This window comes from Erpetoichthys calabaricus, chromosome 11 (genome assembly GCF_900747795.2).
Source record: "Erpetoichthys calabaricus chromosome 11, fErpCal1.3, whole genome shotgun sequence".
Lineage (NCBI taxonomy): Eukaryota > Metazoa > Chordata > Cladistia > Polypteriformes > Polypteridae > Erpetoichthys > Erpetoichthys calabaricus.
This window is the reverse complement of record NC_041404.2, coordinates 25,233,962-25,245,258: the sequence shown is the minus strand read 5'-3', so window position 1 is coordinate 25,245,258 and position 11,297 is coordinate 25,233,962. Positions and strand designations below refer to the sequence as shown.

General features: G+C 38.1%; 1 long non-coding RNA gene across 1 annotated transcript in view; it reads right to left on the bottom strand.

The window, feature by feature from the left end:
* Window positions 1–5,562: 5,562 nt before the first annotated feature.
* LOC127529563 (uncharacterized) overlaps window positions 5,563–11,297 on the bottom strand; it is a 512,543-nt gene continuing 506,808 nt past the window's right edge. The window contains exon 2 of the long non-coding RNA XR_007936188.1: window positions 5,563–5,925. This is a non-coding gene — a long non-coding RNA (uncharacterized LOC127529563). The remainder of the gene's footprint in view (window positions 5,926–11,297) is intronic.

Sequence of the window (11,297 nt, the reverse complement as noted above, 5' to 3'; positions counted from 1 at the left end):
CTTGTAGTTTTTACAACCAGACCTGCTGGATACCATGGGGACCTCCAGGAGATGCTGTAGGGAGGCTCAGGGAATTCTACATGCCCTATAACCTGAAAGTACGTCATAGGCAAGGCTACAAGGGAAATGACGTGCTTCCGGGATGAAGAAGAGGATTTTTATCTGACCCGGAAGTGATAGGAGATCACATGGACTGAGGGATTGGAAACACTTCCGGGTCAGGGAATATAAAAGGATTGTGGGAAATCCCAGACGTTGAGCTGAGCTGGGTGGAAGGGTGGCAACGTGTCGGGGAGTGGAGGATTGATTATTGATTTATTATTGTGGTATTATATGAGTATAGGGGAGTGTAGAGTGCTTGGTGCACATAATTATTATATAATAAAGTCATATTGGACTTTTATCTGGTGTCTGACGTCTGGTCTAAGGGTTCAAGGGGTCACAGCGACCCTTAAAACTATCACAATATATATATATATATGAGGTGAATTTAAATAGTGGTATTCTGGTCTTTAATGTCTTTATTGTTATTGGTAGTTAAAAAGTACTAAATGTAATATTTATACAACATTAACATTTCTATTAAACATGAACCTAATTTATTCTAAGCAGTTTGTAAATACCCGAAGTAGGCATTTCCAGTTAAAATACACAATAAAATAGCCTGGACAGGATGTGATTGGATGATTGGCATACCACATAACCTTTAACTCATGGTTTATTTAACAGTTGTATATAAACTGTCCACAATTACTGAGTGAACTGCACTTGCTTTTGATGGCTTACCTCCATTACGATGAATTCAGAAACGATGATGTTAAAAAGAATGGCCCTAAGGTCTGCACTTCAGCACCCCAATCAAGCGTTCAACTTCTCTTTGGCACTCACAGTTAACCCCGCTGAAAGAAGAGGACCATTCATCATGGTGGTTTAAGCTGTTGTTGAGGCTCTTGACTGTATTAAAAGATGGATTAAAGTTAATGAGGATGATGAAGGGTCATGATCCAACAGAGGTCTGAACAGAAAAAATAAATAAATAAATACAATAAAAAAACTGGGATGTAGCTATAAAAACAAGGATAAGCCCAAACAAACTCATTAGGCAATCTGCTGTTGAGGACAGGTAAAAACATACAGGCATACTTAGACCACAGTAGCAAAAGACACTGATACTGTGGTGGTGGTGGCCACAGACTGAGTGCACGCCGGAAAGTGTCACCAGTAGCCTCACTGTGGCTTGACAGAACTGAATAACACATTAAAAATAATAACAAAAACAAAGATGTATTCAAACCATAATTAATTAAAACAATAAATTAATTTTAAAAAAGCTAAACAGTGAATGAGTGGAAGTGAATAATAAATTAAAAATGAACAATAAAAATTACATAATTAAATAATTTAATTCATTAATTAAAAGCAAATTAACTTAATGGAAAAATGTGAAAGTCTAATAATGAACTGAATTGAAGTGACTAATGGCTGTGCCTCTGTACAACACAACAGCTTTCCCAGTTAATAAATGTATGAACTTAGTTTAAAAATAAAATTAGAACATATTAAAATTCAATTTGCTGTCATGTAAAGTTCACAAAATAATAAATAAAATATCGGTTTAACTTCAAATCTCTTCAAAAGGAAGCAAAAACAAGCAAAATAGTGGGACATGCAGCATAGTGTGCCAACTGCATCACTGATTTGCCTTCACTGCCTGCTGAATTTTAGGCCGTCAGGACATGTCAGGAGTGTAGTTACTTTTTTTCTGGTTTAAGTGCCTTATTTATACCGTAACATAATTAGACGCTTATCCCGGCATCATCAGTTTGAAGGCAGGAACAAGACCTGGATGAGACAAGCGCTAGTCCATTGCAGGCCCCAGGACACGGCCAATATGGAATCTCCAATTAACCACAAACATTTGTGTTTGAGGACACAGAAAGAAAACCTTAGTGGAGGAAAACTGGCATGTGTGGCAGAAGAAGTAAGACACAGTATCTATACTAATAAAAGGCAAAGCCCTCACTGACTGACTCACTGACTGACTGACTCACTCATCACTAATTCTCCAACTTCCCGTGTAGGTAGAAGGCTGAAATTTGGCAGGCTCATTCCTTACAGCTTATTTACAAAAGTTAGGCAGGTTTCATTTCGAAATTTTACGCGTAATGGTCATAACTGGAACCTGTTTTTTGTCCATATACTCTAATGGAGGAGGCGGAGTCACGTATCGCGTCATCACGCCTCCTACGTAATCACGTGAACTAAAAACAAGGAAGAGATTTACAGCACGAGTCAAACGCGGGAACGAAGGTAAATGACGTTAATTTTTGAGTGTCTTTTAATACTGTGTAAGCATACATATTAACACATGTGCAATTAAACGTGTGCATTTACGGGGTGATTTCTGAGGCTTAAAAGCTCGCCTTTTATCAAACGCGGGAACAAAGGTAAATGACGTTAATTTTTGAGTGTCTTTTAATACTGTGTAACCATACATATTAACACATGTGCAATTAAACGTGTGCATTTACGGGGTGATTTCTCAGGCTTAAAAGCTCGCCTTTTATTAAAAAGGTAAATGCTAACTGTTTTCATTCTGAAGGGCACAAACCACGTTGGATTTTGTAATGATAGTTGATTAGTAAGGTCTATTAAGGGATACTTACAGAATGATTAGTAATGCCTGTGAATGCCGATGCAAGTAGGAGAATGGGCGTGAACTAAAGAACGAGTAGTAATTGTACAGTAAATGTCTCTAAAGTCTGTCTATTAAAAAGTTATTATATCTTTCAATCCTGTGTATTGATTAAATTACGAACCTAACAAGATCACTACATGGTGTCAGAAGTGGCGGATTGGAAGAGGAATGTGAAGAAGAGGTTCAGCTTTTGAACGAGTCTCGTGTCTGTGAGTAACCCGAAAACGTGATCAGAAAGCGCTAAGACGTTCTAGCAAAAGAGAAAACAAATATGTTAGGATTACAGCCCCCACCAAATCTCCACTTAAAGGGAAATGTAGCTGAAAATTGGAAAAGATTTAAACAGAGATTCGAGTTGTATCTTGCTGCGATTGAAGCAGATAGGAAAAGTGAAAAAATTAAAGCGTCTATGCTTTTATATGTAATTGGCGAAGAGGCGCTAGAGGTGTATAACAATTTTCAGTTTGAAGAAGATGGAGACAATATGAAATTGAACAAAATAGTTGAAAAATTCGAAATGTATTGCAACCCAAAGCGCAATGTGATGTTTGAGTGGCACAAGTTTTTTTACATGTTTCCAGAAAAGCGGAGAAACAATAGACCAGTATGTGACGGAATTGCGTAATAGGAGCTGTTCTAAGAAGAAACCGTCGAGACATCAAATGACCAATAACCTCTAATCAGAACACTAACACCAGCGAAACAAATATTAACGAGAAAACAAGTATAAATCAGGAAAGAACATCTCCACTGCAAACACAATTAACCAGAATATCAAAATGTCAAGTAAAACCACCAGAACGACTCATTGAGACATGTTGAGGATTAAAGGAACATTTTCAATTAAGAAATGCTGAATTCCTTTAACAGTTGTGCTTTTTATACATAGTTTGAATGATGGATGTATGCCTGAAACGTTCTGGATAGTTCAGTTGTTTGAAGTGATAAAGAATTAAACGTGTGCATTTACGGAGTGATTTCTCAGGCTTAAAAGCTCGCTTTTTATTAAAAAGGTGAATGCAAACTGTTTTCATTCTGAAGTGCACAAACCACGTTAGATTTCAGCCGTTAAACACACAAAAATGTCGGTACACCAGATAAATAAGTGCAACATATTATCAGTTGTATTGTATGCTTACAATACATATAGAAATGTGCTAATCGTTAACTAATAGTATTGGATGGTGTTTTTCAACTCGCGCCTTGATTTAAACGATTGCATGTCTTGGTGGGTTTGCGTAGCTTATTGTCATTATCTTTACACCTCTTTTTAAGACTTATTGACTGAAACGGGCTTTCATGAAAAAACTTAGGGCTTTGATACAGGATACACCCTCCACAAGTTAAGGAAGTAAAAATAAAAGGTATATATTTCTGTTTTATTTAAACCTTTTAAGTTCGTATGCATAGCTCCATTTGGCTGTTTTAGTTTTTTTTTTTTTTCTTCAGTAATATTTAATCTCCTTAAAGAAAAACAACATATGCATTTTACTTTTTTTGTATCTCTTTAGTAATATTTTAGTGTAAAAGGATAACCAGTATTTAAACCTTTTATGTTACTTTATAAAGTTATTTTACACAAAGTTGAAAAATTAATAAGAAAGCTACATATTTTGGCAGCTGCTGCTTTAATTTTCAATGAAATGAAAAAAGCTCTCCAAGAGAAAACCTCAATGAAGAAGAAACAGTTTGCACTATCTAAAAAGGAGAAACCCTCATTTATAAAGGTTTGCTGCAGATGACTTAACTGAAAATAAATTAATAGTTCCTATGTGTATAATACATATTTATCTATTTGACTTATGCCTTTATTCCAGCAACTTGCAACATCTGAGGTACAATTTGTTACATTACTTTGGTTTTTTGCAGCACAGGCAGGTGAAGTGACTTCCTCAGGGTCACACAGTGGTGTCAGTACCAGGATTTGAACTGACAAGCTCCGGGTTTGCTGAAATATTACTGAAGAATGAAAAAAAACGAAAACGGGCAAATGGGGCTATGCATACAAATGTCCATCCATCCATTATCCAACCCGCTATATCCTAAATACAGGAGCCAATCCCTGCCAACACAGGGCACAAGGCAGGAAACAAACCCCGGGCAAGGTGCCAGCCCACCGCAGGGCGCACACACCCACACACACCCACACACACCCACACACCAGGGACAATTTAGAATCGCCAATGCACCTAACCTGCATGTCTTTGGACTGTGGGAGGAAACCGGAGTAACCGGAGGAAACCTAGACAGACACAGGGAGAACATTCAAACTCCACGCAGGGAAGCGAACCCGGGTCTCCTAACTGGCACCTTTCACTGCGCCATCATGCCACCCGCATACAAACTTAAAAGGTTTAAATAAAACAGAAATATATACCTTTATTTTTACTTCCTTAACTTGTGGAGGGTGTATCCTGTAGCAAAGCCCTAAGTTTTTTCATGAAAGCCCCTTTCAGTCAATAAGCCTTAAAAACAGGTGTAAAGCTAAACTTGCAGCACCGCTATTCAATTACACTTGCCTAACGCCTCTCCTAAGGGGACATACTGTGGGATCTGGGCATCCGTCAAAGCACCAATCACAGGCCCGATTAGAAAGCGGGAAGCTGTGATTTGTCATCTCCCTCCCATGTAACAATCACAGCCCGTGTTACAACGCACTATGTATGTATGTATATATGTATATGTGTGTGTTTATGTATGTGTGTATATGTATGTGTATATATATGTTGATATGTGCATATATATATGTATATATATGTGGATGTGTATATGTGTATATATATATATATATATATATATGTATATGTAGATATGTGTATATGTAGATATGTATATATATGTATATATGTATATGTATATATATGTTTACATAACCTCTTTAACACACTACTTCTCCGCTGCGAAGCGCGGGTATTTTGCTAGTCTATACTAATAAAAGGCAAAGCCCTCACTGACTCACTCATCACTAATTCTCCAACTTCCCGTGTAGGTAGAAGGCTGAAATTTGGAAGGCTCATTCCTTACAGCTTACTTACAAAAGTTAAGCAGGTTTCATTTTGAAATTCTACGCGTAACGGTCATAATGGTCGACAACGTCCGCCATGTTAAACTTTCTTATTTATGGCCCCATTTTCACGAAATTTGGTAGGCGGCTTCCCTGCGCTAACCGAAACTGGTGTACGTACTTATTTCGGTGGTATGACGCCATTGTCGGCCGCCATATTCAACTTTCCAATGGTCTTTGTTACTTATGAGCCCATCTTTAAGAAATTTGGTACGCGGGTTCCCAACGCTAACTGAATCCTGCTTATGTACATATATACGTCCATAGCCTGCAGCTCAGTCGCTGTGTGAGGCGGTGTTGGGTCCCCCATCCCCATAGTTGGCTGCCTGCCTATATAAGGCCGTCCGTCGCTCCGGTCTCTTCATTCCTTTCCTTGCTTCACCACGGTATTCACGTCTCCCTGCTGATAACTGCAGCCTTTTTATTTAATCCATGGTTTCTCCGCTGTTTTATTGTTCATTTATTATGATTATAGTTATTTTGTAGGTATTTTAGACTTAGTTTACATTGTTCAGGTACCCATTTCCTTTATCGTTCCAACCATACCCCATTAACATGTCTATCGAGGTGATCACCATCGATCAAAGAACTGTTACTTACCGAGTAGTTTCCATGCCCGGAGATAGCGACTGCCTTTTCCATTCTCTGTGTTACATATTGCACAGCCATATCAGGCTCACTCTTGATATCCGGAGGAACATTGTGTCTTATGTATTGAATGACTGGGACAGGTTCAAGGTGTGGACTGATGACAGTACAGGAGATAATTATACTACACAGGAGCACTATAAGAGTGAAATGCTTAAGCCCTTCACCTATGGTTCTGCTTGTGAGTTGATGGCTGCCGCTGAATTGTTCGGTTGTTGCTTTCAAGTGTACCGAAATGGCCAAATATTTTACACCTTTGGACAACCGCCAATGCCTCTTAAACATCTCAGATTCACAGGTGACAATTTGAGTAGTGGACACTTTGATGTTTATGAATGTTTAAACTCTCAAAAGCTGGAAGCGAGGTTATCGATGAAACCTATTTCAATTCAAACGCCTCCAATTTTCAGTAAGGCTCTGTTTTGAAATGACAATTAATAAGTCTCAGGGACAGACCCTAGAAAAGGTTGGCATTGATTTGAGGCAAGATTGCTTTTCACATGGCCAACTATACGTTGCATGCTCAAGAGTAAGCTCAGCGCACAGCTTGGTCATATTACAACCAGAGGGCTGAACTGGTATACAAAGAGATCCTTAACAAATAATTATTGGTATATTTTCCCTCAGTTTAAAAAGGTTTACTTTTCTTCTTAATAAAAATTTTAAAGCAGTACTTCGCCGCAGCAAAGCGCGGGTATTTTGCTAGTTAATAAATAAAAGGAGGTATTTACTTAACGTTACTTATGAGGGTTGTCTTTACTTAACCTTACCTATGAGAGTTCATGTCTCAAGTAGAATGAACACCAGATCGTATTCTCAAGACAGCTTTATAGAAGAATGTGACCGCTCTGTATATGACCAGCAGAAAAACAGAGCAGCTAATGCTAAATCAATTTGTCCTGTTTTTCCATTCTTTTAAACTTTAAAGGAAGTATGAAAGGAAATAGCTTTTCTTGTTTATCATAGTTCTTACAAACAAAAGTTAATCTGAATATATAAAAAGCTAAGGTCTGCCTATCTGTCATGCAATGACTTGCAAAGTACTAGAGCCTTGATCTTGCTCTTGATTCAAACCTTATGGCCTAATGCATACTGTAAATGCAAAAAAAATGGAGGTGGCAACAACCTCAGAAACTGACCTCTGCTTGTGGGTTTATTATGGCAAAATGACCAGCAAATGAAGTGACACAGTGGAAAGAAAAATAATAAATAATAATAATTCATTACATTTATATAGCGCTTTTCTCAGTACTCAAAGCGCTATCCACACAGGGAGGAACCGGGAAGCGAACCCACAATCTTCCACAGTCTCCTTACTGCAAAGCAGCAGTAAGAGCACAAGCAACATCTTCTGAGCATCAAGCATGTCATGGAGGCCTACGATGTGATGATAAACACCATAAAAGGAAGAAGAAGAAGAAGTGCAGCTCCATGTGCTGAACATCAAGTGTAGACTACAGAGCATGCAATCATCAAATGCATCGACTTACAGGATACAAAATGCAAAAATGACAAAGATGGAGAAATACTTGTGATAGGCATAGATGTGTTCAGAATCTGGAAGGAAGTGTGAGTTCTTATGCGTGTAAACAACAGGAGAAGAGTTTTCTGTTGTTTATGTGTAGCCTTTTCATGTGTCCCCACAACCCGCTCACTAATGCAAAACTGTACTTACTTTATCATCTTAAAATAATGGGTTTAACTTTACTTTGGTTTTTACACACAGAAATGCATGGCAACAATCGAGAACTTTGTTAAAGAGTCGAAACATCTGATCATAAGAAAGCATTATCTTTTACATCTTTACATCGATGTTCCTTTACAGGCTATTACTTAGCATAGCTACATTACCGATCTGATCAATGTCACGCTGTATTCTTTAATAATGAAAATGAAAGCATGTGTTGCCATAATCGAAACATTTCATGGCAAGACACTCAGTACTTCCAACCATACGTGGCATTGTTTTTACATCCTTAGATCAATGTTTGTTTGAAGTGCAGTTCACCAATGTGATCGCTGTGAAGCGGTATTTTTTTAAGGTTGAAAATAAAACAATGTGTTGCCTATATTGCAAAGCTCATCTCGCTCTACCTTTATTATATTTTCACTAGTACAAAGTAATACAAGAAGAGTTAACATTTAACTTCCACACATGGACACAGGGAGATATGAAAACTGCACACAGATAATGACTAGGTGCACTGGGTCCATCCTGTGTCTTAATTATAGAACTGGTAAAGCCAGAAAGGGTGCATTGTTTTTTTTTTTACAAAAAAGCATTAACTGCCTTTAGTTTTTTTTTTTTTTAGTATATGACAAGAAAATCAAGGCAAATGTGTGTTAACTTGGGAAGCTCTTCCATTCAGTTGCAAAGAAAACTAAGTTTCAGAACTGCTGCAGCTCTGTTCATAGAACTATTGACTCCTTGGTATGTATTTTAGAATTTATTTGAGATATACTGATATTTTACACAGAAGCAACAATCAAAGTTTAGAACAACCTTTACGACATTGCCAAGCTTTTCTGGGTCATGCAGCTCTCCTCAGATAAACTTGTCCTATATACTGACTTGAGCTGTACTGGAAACTGCTGAACTCATTTGAACTTCCTATTTAACCTGCATTGGCCAATAATGATGTGTCATGCAGTGGCTATAATTAGTCTTCCGCTCCTGGGACATTTTCACATTTCCTTGTGTTATAAAACTGAATCTTTCACTTAACTTCATTAGCCTGTTTTACCTGGTGCAACACAAACAGCAATTTAATGTCAAAGTAAAACAGAATTGTTAATATATATATAATACAGTGGAACACTGGGGCATGTAGCTGCCTTAAACCCAGACACAGACAGGCGCAGAGACGCAAGTCCAAGGCACCACACGTTTATTTCCCATGGGGCAGCGCTTTTCCCTTGCTCCACACCTCAATACAGATAAGCACAGGCACTAATGCATAGTCCCTTCTTTCTTCTCTCATTCTCTGCTGCCTCCACTCCTCTCCCAGAAGTCTTTGTCCACCTCCTCCTGACTCTAGCTCTCAGACTGGAGTGAGGCGGCACCTTTAATTCAACACCTGGGAGTGCTCCAGGTGGTTCATCAGGATTACCTGGAATCACTCCTAGGTGTTTTGGAAAAATATCATATGGCTCTGCAGCTAACCCCTGGCAGCCCCAACTGAACCCAACAGGGCTGTACCATCTTCCAAGTCCTGGTGTGCCCTGTGGGAATCCATGGTACCACAGCCACCCAGGAGGACTGCTTTCTAGCGTCCCAGGGGAGGTAGTGCCCTGCAGAGGCCCTTTCTCCCAGTCCTTACATTCATGTGGTGTCCCAGCCAGGTAATGGCAGAGGCTGTCCAACACTATATATATATATATATATATATATATATAATATATATATATATATATATATATATATATATATATATATATATATATTGTGGGAAAAACCCGAGAAAACAAGTCAAAAGACAAGAAAAAAAGGTTTGGGGACCGTCCCCGTATATTGCCCTAAAACAATATATATGAAAAAACAGATCAAAAGTCTTCAAGATTGAAAATAAAATTGACAGTTTTACTTTGTGAAAATGACCATTTAAATACAGACAGGATTATGGGAAAAGGAAATGGTTGGCATGAAGTGACATTATGAACAGAAACCGGAAGTAACGTCATTGAAGTGAGTCGGAAGTGATGTGGTCTTTAGGAGCCGGAAGTGATGTTGTTGATGATGGCCGGAAGTGACGTAATCGCGGCCATTTTGATACCCGGAAGTGGAGGCCATTATTTTTCTTTGGGTTTTCTGTAGAAAGAAGAGATCCAGGTAAGTACCACGTGACAGCCGTATCTCGCGATAGTTCACTCACCTTTAGGCTCATTGACTGCCTCCTACTCGCATGTGTGTGACAATATATATACAGTATATAGTGTTATATATAATTATATATAATATATAATTGTTAATATATTATAAACTGCTTCATACAGTTCAGGGCTGGAGTCTTTACTAGAAAACAATAAATGCAAGGTCATGAAACATCCCAGGGTGGTGGCTCATGTCCACCACAGGGCATACTCACTCAAACAGAATGGTATAATTTTATAACTCAGTAATCTAACATGTAACAGAACTTTCTCAACTATATTTGTAATAATAGTATAATAGTTAGTCAGTTAAGACTATTGATGAACATACCCCGCGGGATTCACTTCTCAATGAGTTTTGACAAAATTACAAAAATGTTTATGACCTTCACAGAACTCCGTAAAATGCATTAAAGTCAATGGAGAAGAAGGAACTGAACCAGTTTTGAGTTCATCATAATTGCACAATGGTTTTTTAAGTGTCCCTTAATGCTTAGCCGTGTCTGCCAACTATGCTGCACTGATAATTGTGGCCCAAAATGTCATTACTGTGAGGCTAACCGCTGTGCCATCATGCAATAAAAGATGCAGAGGGAATGATAGCCACACACACTATACAGCTATATATATATATGTACAGGGTCTCCTATATTTTCTTTTATGGAAACAACAACAACATTTATTTATATAGCACATTTGCATACAAAAAGTAGCTCAAAGTGCTTTACATAATGAAGAAAAGAAGAATAAAAGACAAATAAGAAATTAAAATAAGACAACCTTAGTTAACATAAAAAGGAGTAAGGTCCGATGGCCAGGGTGGACAGAATTCCTTTAATACTTAATTTGGGTCCTAGCTCCAGCACATGGCTAATTATGCCTGCAAATTAAGCATGCGGTGCTGTGCTGCCAGCACACAGGGATCAGAGTTATATATCTAGTGGCAGTACTTATAATATTCTTATTATGGCCAGCTAATACTTCTCTCAAATGAAAATACTGCAAGGTTTTTTGCTT